The following is a 14,295-nucleotide window of genomic DNA, read 5'->3' as shown; positions in this document are numbered from 1 at the left end:
TTACCCTCTCTGAGAGACAGTTCCCTACCTAACCTGTAAATTGATAACAATCATTTTAAACTCTGTAAGGGCAAACAAATTTATTGTTATTATGTTTATAATACTCCTAAGAGAATAACTATGTCCACTTCAACAATTTAATAAGGAATATCTGGAAGACATTAGAAAGATAATTTATTTAACTCCCCCTTCTCCCAAAAAAATCTGTGTTTTCTGTATATTTTTTATTTAGCAACAGGTAAAAATTTTAACCAAAAACTTAATTTTAAAATGTTTAATTAATTTTTAAGTGTAGATAACCTGCCAACCTTGGTAAACTATTTAAACCAGGCCAACATGAATGAAGCTAGAATACAACACTATGCCATTGAAAAAAGAATCTGCCACCAACACTGCCATCTTACATTTGTTCAGAATTTCCAAGTTAAATACAATGTTTTATTCACGTTTGAATGAAAACATTCAATTATCTCTTTTTTTTTTTTTTTTTTTTTTGGTTTTTTTCCTACAGACGGAGTCTCGCTCTGTTGCCAGGCTGGAGTGCAGTGGCATGATCTCGGCTCACTGCAACCTCCGCCTCCTGGTTCAAGTAATTCTCCTGCCTCAGCCTCCCGAGTAGCTGGGATGACAGGCGTGCGCCACCATGCCCAGCTAATTTTTGTATTTTTAGAAGAGACGGGGTTTCACCATGTTGGCCAGGATAGTCTCAATCTCTTGACCTTGTGATCCACCCGCCTCAGCCTCCCAAAGTGCTGGGATTACAGGCGTGAGCCATCGCACCTGGCCAAAAAACATTCAATTCTCAAAATAAATATGCACGGTCAGGAAGGTTACATGTTGTTGGGATAATTTTACAAATGAGGAAGATGAAGGTGATAAAGGTAAGTAATAGATTCAAAGCCCACAGCTAGCAGTGGTGGTATAAGTAGAAGCCAAACCTAGCCTTCTGGTTCACCCTGCCCAAGATCATGCCTGCCTCCAAACACCAGACTGTACTTTCCAATCTCGGTTTATCTGTAGACTTGTACAGAAGCACAAACTCTCCAGATCTTTTCGTTTCTAAGCAATATAGCGATCTAATAAATGATTTAGAATGCCTTAAATCAATACCTCCCATTTAAAAAAAAAATGTAGAGCTTAATAAAGTATTCAAAGTCAACGGCCCACTACACCCCAACCCCGACTGAGTAAAGCAATTTTCTTTACTCCATCTGAATAATTTTGTAGGAAAATAAATTCTCTGAGAACACTTTAATATCAGATAACTAATGTAGTTCATGGCCTATTGTGGCTTACTTATAAAACTTTGCTTAAAAGGACAAGTGAACAGAATGTCTTAATTTATAAATTAGAAATTATAAACATTAATCTTTCCTGATATATCAAAAGACAGAGATTTTTAACCAAGTGTTTTTCAATTTTTGAAATCCATTTTGTTTTAAACTCATATTTTTAAAAAATAAGTTACTAAGCTATCATCATGTGTGTAGCCCTGTGCTCATTTAATCAATTAAACCATTGAATTTTATCTTAACTCTGATATTGCTTAACTCAGTATTCAAAAATGGCACCCTGATAGATCCATATCTGTGTACAGGTATGAATGGGGGGAAAAAAATCAATGCATAGCAAATGGCCTTTTTTTGCACTGCACAAAGACTGCTCTTAACTCTTTACATAGCCTGCTGTCTGTCCTGTCTTGGGCTGTCAGGCAAGACTGGGCAAGGACACACCCACTGCCCCCCACCAATACACCTTTGTACCTTCACCTGGTTGGACCATCTAGAGAAGTCATCTTAGCACTGAGAAATTACACAATCTGACTGAAATTGTGCCCCCTTTATTAAAGGATTCTTTCTGCTCACCTTCCAGGCCATGAGAGCACTGAAGGGAAGACGAGTTGCATTATAAATGTACCCCCTCTGGTACTAATGCTTAACACATCCCCTAACTTATAAAAGTGATTTTATAACTCCCCAAAATGGGCACAATGGGCTATCATTTTGTTCATGACTGTGCCCATAAATCAAAGCACAGAGCTAATTAAAGCCTCATGATGGCAGTCTTCTGTCCCCAGAGGATCAAGTTCAACTCCTCACCATGGCACACAAGGTCCACTATGGTCTGACCTGCTTCTACCATCTCCTCGCCTGCACCACCCTCCTCTAACACTTGGTACCCACTGTAGCAGCTGTGCAGAATCTGAATTGGAAAAAGGGGATAACTGTTTCACACTCCTACATTTTTACACAAGCTTTACTTGCTGCCTAGAATGCCTTTCCATACCCCCTCCTCTGGCCAACCACCTGTAAGCCCTCCTAACAGTATTTGCCTTGTTAATTCCTTTCATTTGCCATTACTGAATCTAAGTGTCCCTTTCTCTTTTGGACAACTTCACAGATCCCCAGGAAGAACTGATAATTTCCCCCTCATATATACCATACACACCATTCAGAGTGTACTTAATGTGCTGTCAATCAAGTTACATGCTTTGAAGTCATCTTACTTTCCACCCAGTGAGCCCCAAGAAGATGGGGAAAAGGTCTGAGTCAGCTCTGAATTCCCAGGGCTCACCCAGTGCTGGTATAAATCAAACAGTCAATACTGGAGGAAGAATTAATATTGCTTAGCAGGCCAGGTAATTCTTCGCATTCTGGGGGTGCCAGGCTGTAAGCAGTCAGGACTTGGCTGAGTCTTCACTCCCAGCCCTGGAGAAGACACTGCCTGACATCCCAGGGCACACGTCCAGAGACAAGGGCACACTCTCCCAAAAAGGAGCACTCCAAGTGGGATGTGCCAGACAAGGAAAGAGTGAGGAGGCAGACACTGCACCAGTACTTCTTGGGATTACTGGTGCAACCTAAGGGATGGGAATTTTCTTTCAATCATAAGAGCTTGCCTTTTATCTCAATTTATATGACTTTATCTCCTACATTCATCAGTAAATGGCTGCTCTGTAACAGAAATAATTTAATCCAACAGAGCATCAATATAAATATTCCCCAAACTAAAATAAAGTCCTTACCTATGCAAAATTCAACCAGCCAACAATGTTCCTATCCCACCCCTACCACTAGCACACTCCACATACTTTGACTCGGGGGTTGCTTGCTTCTACTGTATACATCACATAATAAGGTTGGTTATATTGTTTCCAAGTCCTCTGTAGATTAAAAGCAGCATATTTAGAAAAGAGGTAAAGAAGAAGACAAAAAAAGTTACAAAAAACCAGACCCAAGAACCCTTGGTCAGTCTAGTGATCTGAATGATTTCTGCCCTACTGGATGCACAATACATTCCATCTAAAAGTACATTTTTTTTTTTTTTTTTTTTTTTTTTGAGATGGAGTTTTGCTCTGTCACCCAGGCTGGAGTGCAATGGCATGATCTTGGCTCACTGCAACCTCTGCGCCCCCAGTTCAAGTGATTCTCCTGCCTCAGCCTCCTGAGTAGCTGACATTACAGACATGCACCACCATGGCTGGCCTAAAAGTAGGTTTTTAAAGGCACAAATTATCAGCTTTCTAGGGGTGCTGACTATAAAAAATTAAACATTTCTCAATATATTCCTATAAAGCATAACTATATGTAAAATAAAATTTTATAAGCAATTCTACTTCTAGAAATTTGTCCCCAGAATGTAAGTGGGCAAGATGAATACACCAATATGTTTAGTGTAGAACTGTTCGTACTAGTGAAAAACTAAATACTAAAGGTATTGAGAAACAGATTATATATATATATATGAACACAACATGGCCATTTTTAGATCATATTCATTAACATGGGAAAATAGCCAAAGTATTGAGTTAAAAAATAAAGGCTGATGGGCTGGGTACGATGGCTCAGTGGCTCACACCTGTAATCCCAGCACTCTGGGAGGCCGAGGTGGGTGGATCACCTGAGGTTGGGAGTTTGAAACCAGCTTGACCAACATGGAGAAACCCTGTATCTACTAAAAACACAAAATTAGCTGGGGGTGGTGACACATGCCTGTAATCTCGGCTACTTGAGAGGCTAAGGCAGGAGAATCACTTGAACCCAGGAGGTAGAGGTTGCGGTGAGCTGGGATTACGCCACTGCACTCCGGCCTGGGCAACAACAGTGAAACTCCATCTCTCTATCTCTCTCTCTCTATATATATACACACACACATATATATACATACACACACACACACACACATATATATATATAAATGCTGGTAAACAGAATGTGAAGTTATACAATTTCACTCACATTGTATCATGAGAATGACACATGTGTGTATGTTTTGGTATGTGCATGTGGGCGCACATGTACGCATATTATCAAACTGTTAAGAGTGACAACTCCTGTCTCACCAAACTGTTAACCGTGATTTTTGCTCCTTCACAATTTTCTATGTTGCCTAAATTCCCTACAGAAAGATAGATTTTCACATAATCATTTAAAAAAAATTTTTAAAGACATACTCCAGAACAGGCATATTCATCACGAACGCCACTTTACAGGATAAAAGATACAGAAGAAAAAGGTATACAGATGAATGTCTGTAGCCAGTTTGGATGCAACTACCATGTGTTGCTTTCCATCTTTCTCCAATACTAGAGAAATCAGCAGAAAGCTCTAGACTTATCACTGCAAATTCATCAACACTACTAGAAAACACAACATTGAAATTAGAGTATCTATACATAAAGATATCTCACATAACACTTCAGTCACCCTATCAATTTCACAGTTTCTTAGTTCTATCTGGAAGAAGTACTTCATCAAATTTTCAATGTCAAAACACGAATGCATGCCAGTCTATGAGGGAAATAGAGTCTTGAAGGAAAATATATGCAAAATGAAGGTAGACCTGTAAAAGCCCACTGGATGGCAAAGAGGATCCCTGGCTCAAAAAGTTTTGAAAATACCATTCTTTGCTCTACTGGCGGGATTTGATGGCGTGATGTCTCACAGAAAGTTCTCCGTTCCCAGAGATGGGTCCCTCGGCTTCCTGACTCAGAAGCGCAGCAGCAAGCATCATGGGAAGGTGAAGAGCTTTCCTAAGGATGACCCTTCCAAGCTGGTCCACCTCACAGCCTTCCTGGGATACAAGGCTGGCATGACCAACATCGTGGAGGAAGTTGACAGGCCAGGATCCAAGGTGAACAAGAAGGAGGTGGTAGAGGTTGTGACCATTGTGGAGACACCACCCATGGTGGTTGTGGGCATTGTGGGCTATGTGGAAACCCCTCCAGGCCTCCAGACCTTCAAGATCGTCTTGGCTGAGCACATCAGTGATGCATGCAAGAGGCATTTATATAAAAAACTGGCATAAATCTAAGAAGGCCTTTACCAAGTACCACAAGAAATGTCAGGATGAGGATAGAAAGAAGCACCTGGAGAAGGACTTCAGCAGCATGAAGAAGTACCGCCAACTCATCCGCGGCATTGCCTACACCCAGATATGCCTGCTTCCTCCATGCCAGAGGAAGGCCCACCTGATGGAGATCCAGGTGAAGGGAGGCACCATGGCCAAGAAGCTGGACTGCGCTTGCAAGAGGCTCAAGTAGCAGGTACCTGTGAAACAAGTGTTTGGGCAGGACAAGATGATCAACGTCATCGGGATGACCAAGTGCAAAGGCTACAAAGGGGTCCCCAGTCGCTGGCACACCAAGAAGCTGCCCCGCAAGACCCACTGAGGCCTGTGCAAGGTGGCTTGTATTGGGGCCTGTATCCTGCCCCTGTGGCATGCGTTTGGCAGAAAGGCTACCGTCACTGCACTGAGATCAACAAGATCTGTAAGATCAGCCAGGGATCCTTTATCAAGGACAGCAAACTGATCAAGAACAATGCCTCCACTGACTATGACCTGTCTGACAAGCCACCCTCTGGGTATCTTTTTCCACTAGGGTGAAGTGGCCAATGACTTTATCATGCTGAAAGACTGTGTGGTGGACACCAAGAAGCGAGTGCTCACTCACCCTTCGCAAGTCCTTGCCAGTGCCGAACCGACTAAACGGCAGGCTCTGGAGAAGACTGACCTGAAGTTCACTGACACCACCTCCAAGTTTGGCCATGACTGTTTCCAGACCATGCAGGAGAAGACAGCATTCATGGGACCACTCAAGAAAGACTGAATTGCAAAAGAAGAAGGAGCTTAATGCCAGGAACGGTTTTTGCAGTTTGTGGGGTCTTAAACGTTATTTTCCACTAGAAAAAAAATATACCATTTTTGAGATAGCATTCTGACAATGCTCATTCACAAAAGTTTTCTCTTTTGTGGGTTCTCCAGAGCAAGGGGCAAATTCAAGGAGGAGAAGAGACAGTGCAAGCAAGTAAGAACTTACATTTTCACTTTAAAAATATTTTGGAAAACACCAAAAATATTTCTGCCATAGATTCAAATTTAATATTGGGGGAATAAGGTATGTGAACGTATCTAATCTTTAAAAATTATGACTTGAGTACAATGCTAGTTACATTATTTCTGAATTCTAGTAATTTTCTTCCTTATAAAAGGCACAAGAGTATTAAAAAGTATGAGTTAATTACAGCAACCTTCTTAGTCAAAACAAATAGCACAGAAAAAAATGAATTTTTAAAAACAAGTATGGTAGATTATTCTGAAATGTCACAATGTCATTACAGCAGACTAGCTGCTCATGAATACTTTTGTGAAGGTGGGATGCATACGTAGACAAGCAGACTGGCTGCCAGGCAGATAAGCAGGCAGGCTGACAGAGAAAAGGAAAGGAGATATGGAATGAAGATGAAGAAAGGGACTCTATAGCAAATGGAAAAAAGAAAGAAAAATTCTATTCTGTCTCATGCTGCAGATGCCCTCAGGAAATGTCATTAATGACACGTTCTCATTACAGAAATTCCCCAGATTGGTCAGAGAACCTGTTTTTTTCATTCCCAGATCAAAAACTACATGCACTCTTTTGTACATCAAGGCTCATGCATACATAGCACGTGGCTAAGAAATTATTCTCTGCCCAGCATGTCCTCATCAAGATACATCTGTGGCCTGCTGTAACCTCTACTGACAACACTGACAGTTGCACAGGAAGACCAACACAAAGACAGAGCAAACAGACATTGAACAGATAATAAATCTGTCAAAATTGTATTCTGAAATTCAAGAATTTTTGGTTCACGTGATAATTTCCAAATGCATTTAGACCTTGAATCACTGAAGACTTTCTCGCTTTCCCAGCTTTTCTGTCAAGCTGCAGGATTCTTTTTTTTTTTTTTTTTTTTTTTGAGACTGAGTCTCGCACTGTCGCCTGGCCTGGTGTGCAGTGGTGCTATCTCGGCTGGCTGCAACCTCCACCTCCCAGGTTCAAGCAATTCTCCTGCCTCAGCCTCCCAAATAGCCAGGATTACAGGCGCCGATCACCATGCCCGGTTAATTTTTTGTATTTTTAATAGAGACAGGGTTTCACTATGTTGGCCAGGCTGGTCTCGAACTCCTGACCTTGTGATCTGCCTGCCTCGGCCTCCCAAAGTGCTGGGATTATAGGTGTGAGCCACCGCGCCCAGCCAAGCTACAGGATTCTTAAAGCTTCAAGAAAAGTACAATATACTTGTACTTCAGGATACAAACGTGGTACCATGAAAACAAGCCTCTGGTGAGGGAGCACCTTCCTAAAAAGCCCCAACTAGGTGAGAGGAAGCCCCACAGAGTGCCCTCAAAGGTGAAAGAACAAATCAAGATTCCACTGACACGTGGTAAACTTTCAGCAGTTTTCATCTCTTCTCTCATTTCTTCTCCCTGAAGGAGTTTGCAAGTATGTGTCCCAGTACACCAAAACGCATTTACAGATCTTTAAGTTGCAAAGAACAAAGAAACACTGATCTAGAATATTCGAAAACCACGTTAAAGGCAAAGTCCTTCTGATGACTAAGTTCAAAATTCCACAATTTTATCAACTTGTCCAATTTCATAATTGTTCCTACTACAAACAATGGATGCAAACAGAATGGATCTCCATTTTAAGGTGTCCTTGCAGCAAAATGCCCAAAGCCACAATTCTAACGCAAGAAAACTCAAAGCTCTGTCACTACACAGCAAAGTAGTTAAGAGTATAGATATGTTTGAGCCACTGTGTGTGCAAATACTAGCTCTGCCATTTATTAGTTGTGTGACCAAAGCCAATTACTTAATATCTGTGCCTTAGTTTATCTGTCTCACAGGGTTGTTGGAAGTTTTAAATAAATTAATACATGTAAAGCCTTTATAACAGTATGTGGCACTTGATGTGAGTATTTTCAAGGTTTTTAAAGAAATCAAGCAAGGTTTTGAAATGTGAACTGTTCCAACTTCTAAGAGGAAAAGGAGAAAGCAGAGATGGTTTTGTAGGTTTTCTGTTTTGTTTTTCAAAGGATAGTTTTGACAGGCCACTAATTCAAACTAATTTTACATATACTCATAGTGTTTAATGTGTTAAGTGCTTTGCCTTACAGTTCTAGAGTACAGACTATCACAAACACACAACTAATTTAGAAAGCAGCACTTAGCCAGGTGCGCTGGCTCATGCCTGTGATCCCAGCACTTTTGGAGGCTGAGGTGAGTGGATCACATGAGGCCAGGAGTTTGAGACTAGCCTGGCCAACATGATGAAACCCCATCTTTACCAAAAATACAAAAATTAGCTGGGCATCATGGTGCGTGTCTGTAATCCCAGCTACTCAGGAGACTGAGACATGAGAATCACTTGAGCCTGAGAGGCGGAGGTTGCAGTGAGCAGAGTTCATGCCACTTCACTCCAGCCTGGGCAACAGAGGAAGACTCCATCTCAAAAACAAACAAACAAACAAACAACAACAACAACAAAAAACAAAAACAGAGAGAGAGAAAGGGCAAAATAACACTTCTGTAAAACATAGGTAGAAGGAAAGTGTTTTTTTGTTTTTGTTTTCCCAAAGAGGGAGTCTTGCTCTGTCACCCAGGCTGGAGTGCAGTGGCGTGATATCGGCTCACTGCAACCTCTGCCTCCTGGGTTCAGGCAATTCTCCTGCCTCACCCTCCTGAGTAGCTGGGATTACAGGGAGGCACCACTAGGCCCAGCTTTTTTTTTTTTTTTTTTTTTTGTATTTTTAGTAGAGACAGGGTTTCACCATGTTACCCAGGCTGGTCTCAAATTCCTGACCTCAGGTGATCTGCCTGCCTTGGCCTCCCAAGGTGCTGGAATTACAGGCATGAGCCACTATGCCCACCCTAATTTTTGTATTTTTAGTAAAGGCAGGGTTTTGCCAAGGTGGCGATCCTTCTACCTCAGCCTCCCAAGTAGCTGGGACCACAGGCGCACGCCACTACACCTGGCTAATTTTTTTGTAGAGATGGGGTTTCACCACATTTCCCAGGCTGGTCTCGAACTCATGAGCTCAAGCAATCCACTCATCTCGGCCACCCACATTGCTGGGATTAAAGGAACAGGCCACCACGCTTGGCCCTTTTTCTCAATGTCTTACATTTGAAATATCCCATTATTTTATTTAGTGCAGGGGTGATAGTTAAAATAATCATAAGTTTCATCAGCATGAGATATGGAAAAGAACATGGAATGGACACAACCCTCATTTTCAGGTAATTTATGTAAATATGCTGTTTGGTTGGGGCAGCCGATTTACTGTATCTTATTACTGATATTACCCATTTGCTGACTGGGGAAAGTGCAGATTTCTCCCAAAAGCAGATGGCCAATCTAGCATAGAATGCTGTTTTCTGACATAAGCAACTACCAGCAGAGAAGTAAACTCTCAATAATCAGAACAAGTCCCTTTGAACTCTACATAGTGCTCATTCTCAATATCATAAATAATACAACAAAAGGCAAAGGCTCTCTTGAAAAGTCTTAACAACTAAAGATAAAGGAACCGGCCCATAAATGAGTGAGTTGGTAGAGGGCATTTGGCAGGAGCACATGGATAAAGAGCCTCAAAAATAAAATGAGAGCCAGTAATGTTCTCTGAGACAGTAAACTGTTCAAAAGTATGAAAAACATCTTTAAAACCCACACAAAGGGATTTTTAAAACAGGAAAATCTATTAACCCACAAGTTGTTGGGTTATTTTTCTTAAGTACACACATGTTTTGGAAACTTAAGAATCTCAAAATATATTCCTGATTAGCAACACTCAAGTTTCCAGCTGCCTTTACATTTGTTCGCTTTGTCAAAGCCCTAATTCTACCAAAGTCCTTTGTCCTACACAAATGCCAGCTCAGCTCACCTTACTAGAAAGGCTCTTCTGGTTTTGTCAGCTGTGCCCATGATAAGCAGCTGGGGAGTATGGAAAAACCATTAACCACTGACGGAAAAAGAGAGTAGCCATGGTGTTTCACCATTTGTTGCAGAAGTGGTTATAAAAAAAAAAATGTAAATCAAAAAATGAAATTAAAAAGACTATTCATTGCTCCACACCTGCTCCAAAAAGCTTTGCAATCACCAATCCATGTAAAATAGCCACAGTTCAATTAAAAGAAGTATTAATCCTTGTTTAAACAGAGAGAGAAAAAAACTAAGAAGGTACAAAGCAAAGGCAAATCACTCAGGGCAAATTACTCAGAAGCAGGAAAAGAAATGTTCACGGATGCACTGGGGATAAACCAAAGGTCTTTCTGAAGTCTGTGTTTTCCTGATGTAGTACTCTAAATGTATGGCATATCCAGGGCAGAGAAACATCAATTTGGAATGTATGCAGGAGAGCTTTTCACAACTTCAAAGCATTGAAATGTGTTCCTAATTAGTATGTAACGTATAAAAACCAAACGCAGATTAGGCCTCAAATATTTCTCATCTTTAGCACAGTCCAACTGCCGGGCATCAGTGCCACTGTTTCCATTCCCTCCTATGTCCACCACCCCAAGAAGTGTAACTATCAGGAGGGCTCTCCCCTAAGCCTGTGAACCCCACATCCAAAGCTGGCCATGAGTCGAATCCAATCAGGCATCAACTGTCTGGGGTGTTTGCCTCTATTCAAAAGAAGAGAGCCAATAGCTGCTCCGTAAAACCCAGGAAAGTGGACATCATCACCATAGCTAGCAGGATTATGCACACCCTGGGGCACAGGGGCTGAGGGAAGCCTCCCAAAAAAACTGAATGGATTTTCAATGAAGAAGCCAAGTAAACTACGCTGCCTGGTTATGTTATACAGTATGTGTTATACAGAGTATGTGCATTCTAGTATGAAACAATGAAAGAGAAAAGAGCATTAACATTGATAGAATGCTAATGCAGGGGCCAAGATACTAGAAACATATTATCTCAATTAATGCAACTGAGGCCCACAGGAGTTAAGTAACTGGTCCCAGTTCACAACGGCAGTAAGGGGTAAAACCAGAATCTAAACTCAGGTCTAACTACAAATTAAGTGTTCCTTCTGTCAAATCGGATGCCTTTCATTATTTTTCTCATTTATCATGCTGCCCCGAAATAGTTAAGCTTCACCTATGGGCATCTATAAAGGTGATATCAAACTCAAGAGTGAGCGGAGCCTTTCCTGGACAACCCAGGAGTACATGCTGGCTTGGGAGAACTCCGTTAGATTCTAAAATGTTTCCCTTTTACCACTTTTGATGAAAATCTTTCTCAAAATATTTGTCTTCTTGAAGACAATATACCAAACACCATTACCCACTATATGCATTGCCCATGTCCATGGTGTTCTGCCATTAGAAGTGACAGACTGCACTGCACCTTAGAGAAGGAAAGGGCGGCACAGACCACTTAGTCAAACCCCAGGACTGCAGGAGTTTCCTCCAAGATTTTTACAAGCTGTCAGAGCAAAAAAAAGTGAGTATGAAAAGGCCATTTACATGTGGTCCAATAGATCTAAGATTTAAGCAGTTTGGGGGACACAAGTTCCAATATTCCATCAACATTCAAAGTCACCCCACCGGCACCTGAGTTTTATCCAAGCAAACAGAAATAATACTCTCACTAAAGCCAAATTGGTCACCTATCCATCATCACATTTTCTAAACCCTGTAATCTCAGGAATTCAGACTCAATCGTTCATAAGGTTTTATGAGAGTGGTGGCTTGCTTTAGCCTTTGTGAATTTTCTTTCTTCCCTGCCCAGACTCAAAGGGCTATGTATACTTTTCACTACTGTGCATGTTCTAAAAACTTTTATTCAGTTCAGAATTCTTACCAGCAAAGATCAAAGATGCTCTGCTTTAGCAAAGAAAGCAACATTTTATCTGGCAGAATTCTTAGGTATCAGGAAAGTAGTAGTTTTTCTCAGTAGAAATATTACTGATGTTAGCATAAGTTTTTTATTTTAAAAAATAAGATGTCCTATTACTTAAATCAATCCCAAAAGGTATTAGCATATATAAGAAAAAGTTCTGACCAGGTGTGATGGCTCATCCCTGTTATCCCAGCACTTTGGGAGGCCTAGGTGGGTGGATCACCTGAGGTCAGGAGTTCGAGACCAACCAGACCAATATGGTAAAACCCCATCTCTACTAAAAATACAAAAATTAGCTGGGCATGGTGGCATGTGCCTGTAGTCCCAGCTACTTGGGAAACTGAGACAGGAGAATTGCTTGAGCTGGGAAGGCAGAGGTTGCAATGACTTGAGATTGCACTCCAGCCTGGGTGACAGAGCGAGACTCCGTCTAAAAAAATAAAAAAGGTATTAACAGAATATTGTTATTTAGCAGCCTTTCCAGGTCTTCTTTTACTCAAAATAAGATCAAGATTTCAATTATGACTACCGCCAGCTGCTGGAGGTAAAGAGAAAGCCAGCCCCACTCCCATCACCTGCCTTTCATTATCCTCCCACCTCCAGGCTGCCTAGATCCTTAATCCAATGGCGTGGAGGCTGCTTGTCAGCTGCCTAGTCTCTTTGTTGACTGTACCTAGTTATTTTAGCACTATGCATGAAACTTAAAAAGAAAGGAAATCCTAAATAGAAGAAAAACACAGGGTGTCTGAAAATTCAATAAACATACAATAAACTTATTTTTTAAAGTATGCAGGTTACATTTTTAAGTAAGATAATCACTGAATAACACACAATGTTCCCTGTGTGTCCAGACTTTTTGGACACTGTATTTATTGTACCACTTTCAGGTTGAGAACGAGATTCATTGATTTGAAATTAAAGGAACTTCACCTGGAAAGGTGTTTGGAAGTTAAAGAAAATAACACTGAGCATGTTATTTAAAAGCATCCTGTTCTCTGACTTTGTGGACACCCTGTATCTTAATCTACTATAAATTAGCTCCCTAATTTTCTACCTACTTCCCTATGCACCCTAAACACCAAATTTTTTCTTTTTTATTTATTTATTTTTTAGACAGAATCTTGCTCTGTTAACCAAGCTGGAGTGCAGTGGCACGATCTCAGTTCACTGTCACCTCCACTTCCCAGGTTCAAGCGATCCTCCTGCCTCAGCCTTCCAAGTAGCTGGGACTACAGGAGTACACCACCACACCCAGCTAATTTTTTGGTATTTTTAGTAGAAGGGGGTTTTGCCATGTTGGCCAGGCCGGTCTCAAACTCCTGACCTGAGGTGGTCCACCTGCCTCAGCCTCCCAAAGTGCTGGGATTATAGGCATAAGCCACTGCGCCCAGCCCAAACTTTTTCTTTCTACACATAAGGCATCACGACTTTACTGCTGTATTTTGGAAAAACTGAAGAAATTATTAAAGAATTGTTGGCATCATTAGAATCTAGTCAATTTTATTACTAATTCCTACGTAACTCTAGGTGAGTCCCTGATCATTAATAAAAATGTACCTTAAGATTACAAATGTTGATGGGAGTGCCACGCCAAGGAACAGCAGACTACTCACTTAATTCCTTTGAAAAAGCATCAGAGAAAAACTGAGGTAGAAAGGATTGCCTCTTTCTAATCCAAAATATTAAAGACGCATTTTCCGGCTATGTTGTCACCAAATGACTGACAGCTATGTGTGGAGAGAATCGGCATCAGCATGCATGAGATAGCATGCAGGACCAGCCATCACCAGCCACACTTGTCTATCAGATGAACACGATGCTAGTCTTGGTTGCATTCATCTGGAAAGGACCAGCCTTTCGCCTGCATTCCAGTTCTCATTTTCCTCATGTATCGGTATCACTCTACTGTCTATAGCTCAACCAAAAAGAAAAAGTTTAGCAGGTGGACCTTTACTAGTATAACACATGTTAGCTACAACTAAATTCATTTGTTATATCAAGAAAGAGATCTGCATTCCACTTCCACATGAAAAGCCCTAGTAAATTTTACATTTGTTTTGAACGGATTGTATTTCATGCATCCACACAAAAAACTACTATATAATGCACTGTGATGGAGGGATCTA

At 41.1% G+C, this 14,295-nt stretch overlaps 1 protein-coding gene and 1 pseudogene across 1 annotated transcript in view; one reads left to right on the top strand and one right to left on the bottom strand.

Moving 5' to 3' along the window:
* Positions 1 to 14,295, bottom strand: part of ZSWIM6 (zinc finger SWIM-type containing 6) — a 235,281-nt gene that overhangs the window by 156,013 nt on the left and 64,973 nt on the right. The window lies entirely within an intron of this gene.
* On the top strand, positions 4,936 to 6,133 carry LOC104681635 (annotated as a pseudogene).

The sequence above is a fragment of the Rhinopithecus roxellana genome, chromosome 3 (assembly GCF_007565055.1).
Source record: "Rhinopithecus roxellana isolate Shanxi Qingling chromosome 3, ASM756505v1, whole genome shotgun sequence".
NCBI lineage: Eukaryota > Metazoa > Chordata > Mammalia > Primates > Cercopithecidae > Rhinopithecus > Rhinopithecus roxellana.
The sequence above is the reverse complement of the archived record's forward strand: the minus strand, read 5'-3'. Positions and strand labels throughout refer to the sequence as shown.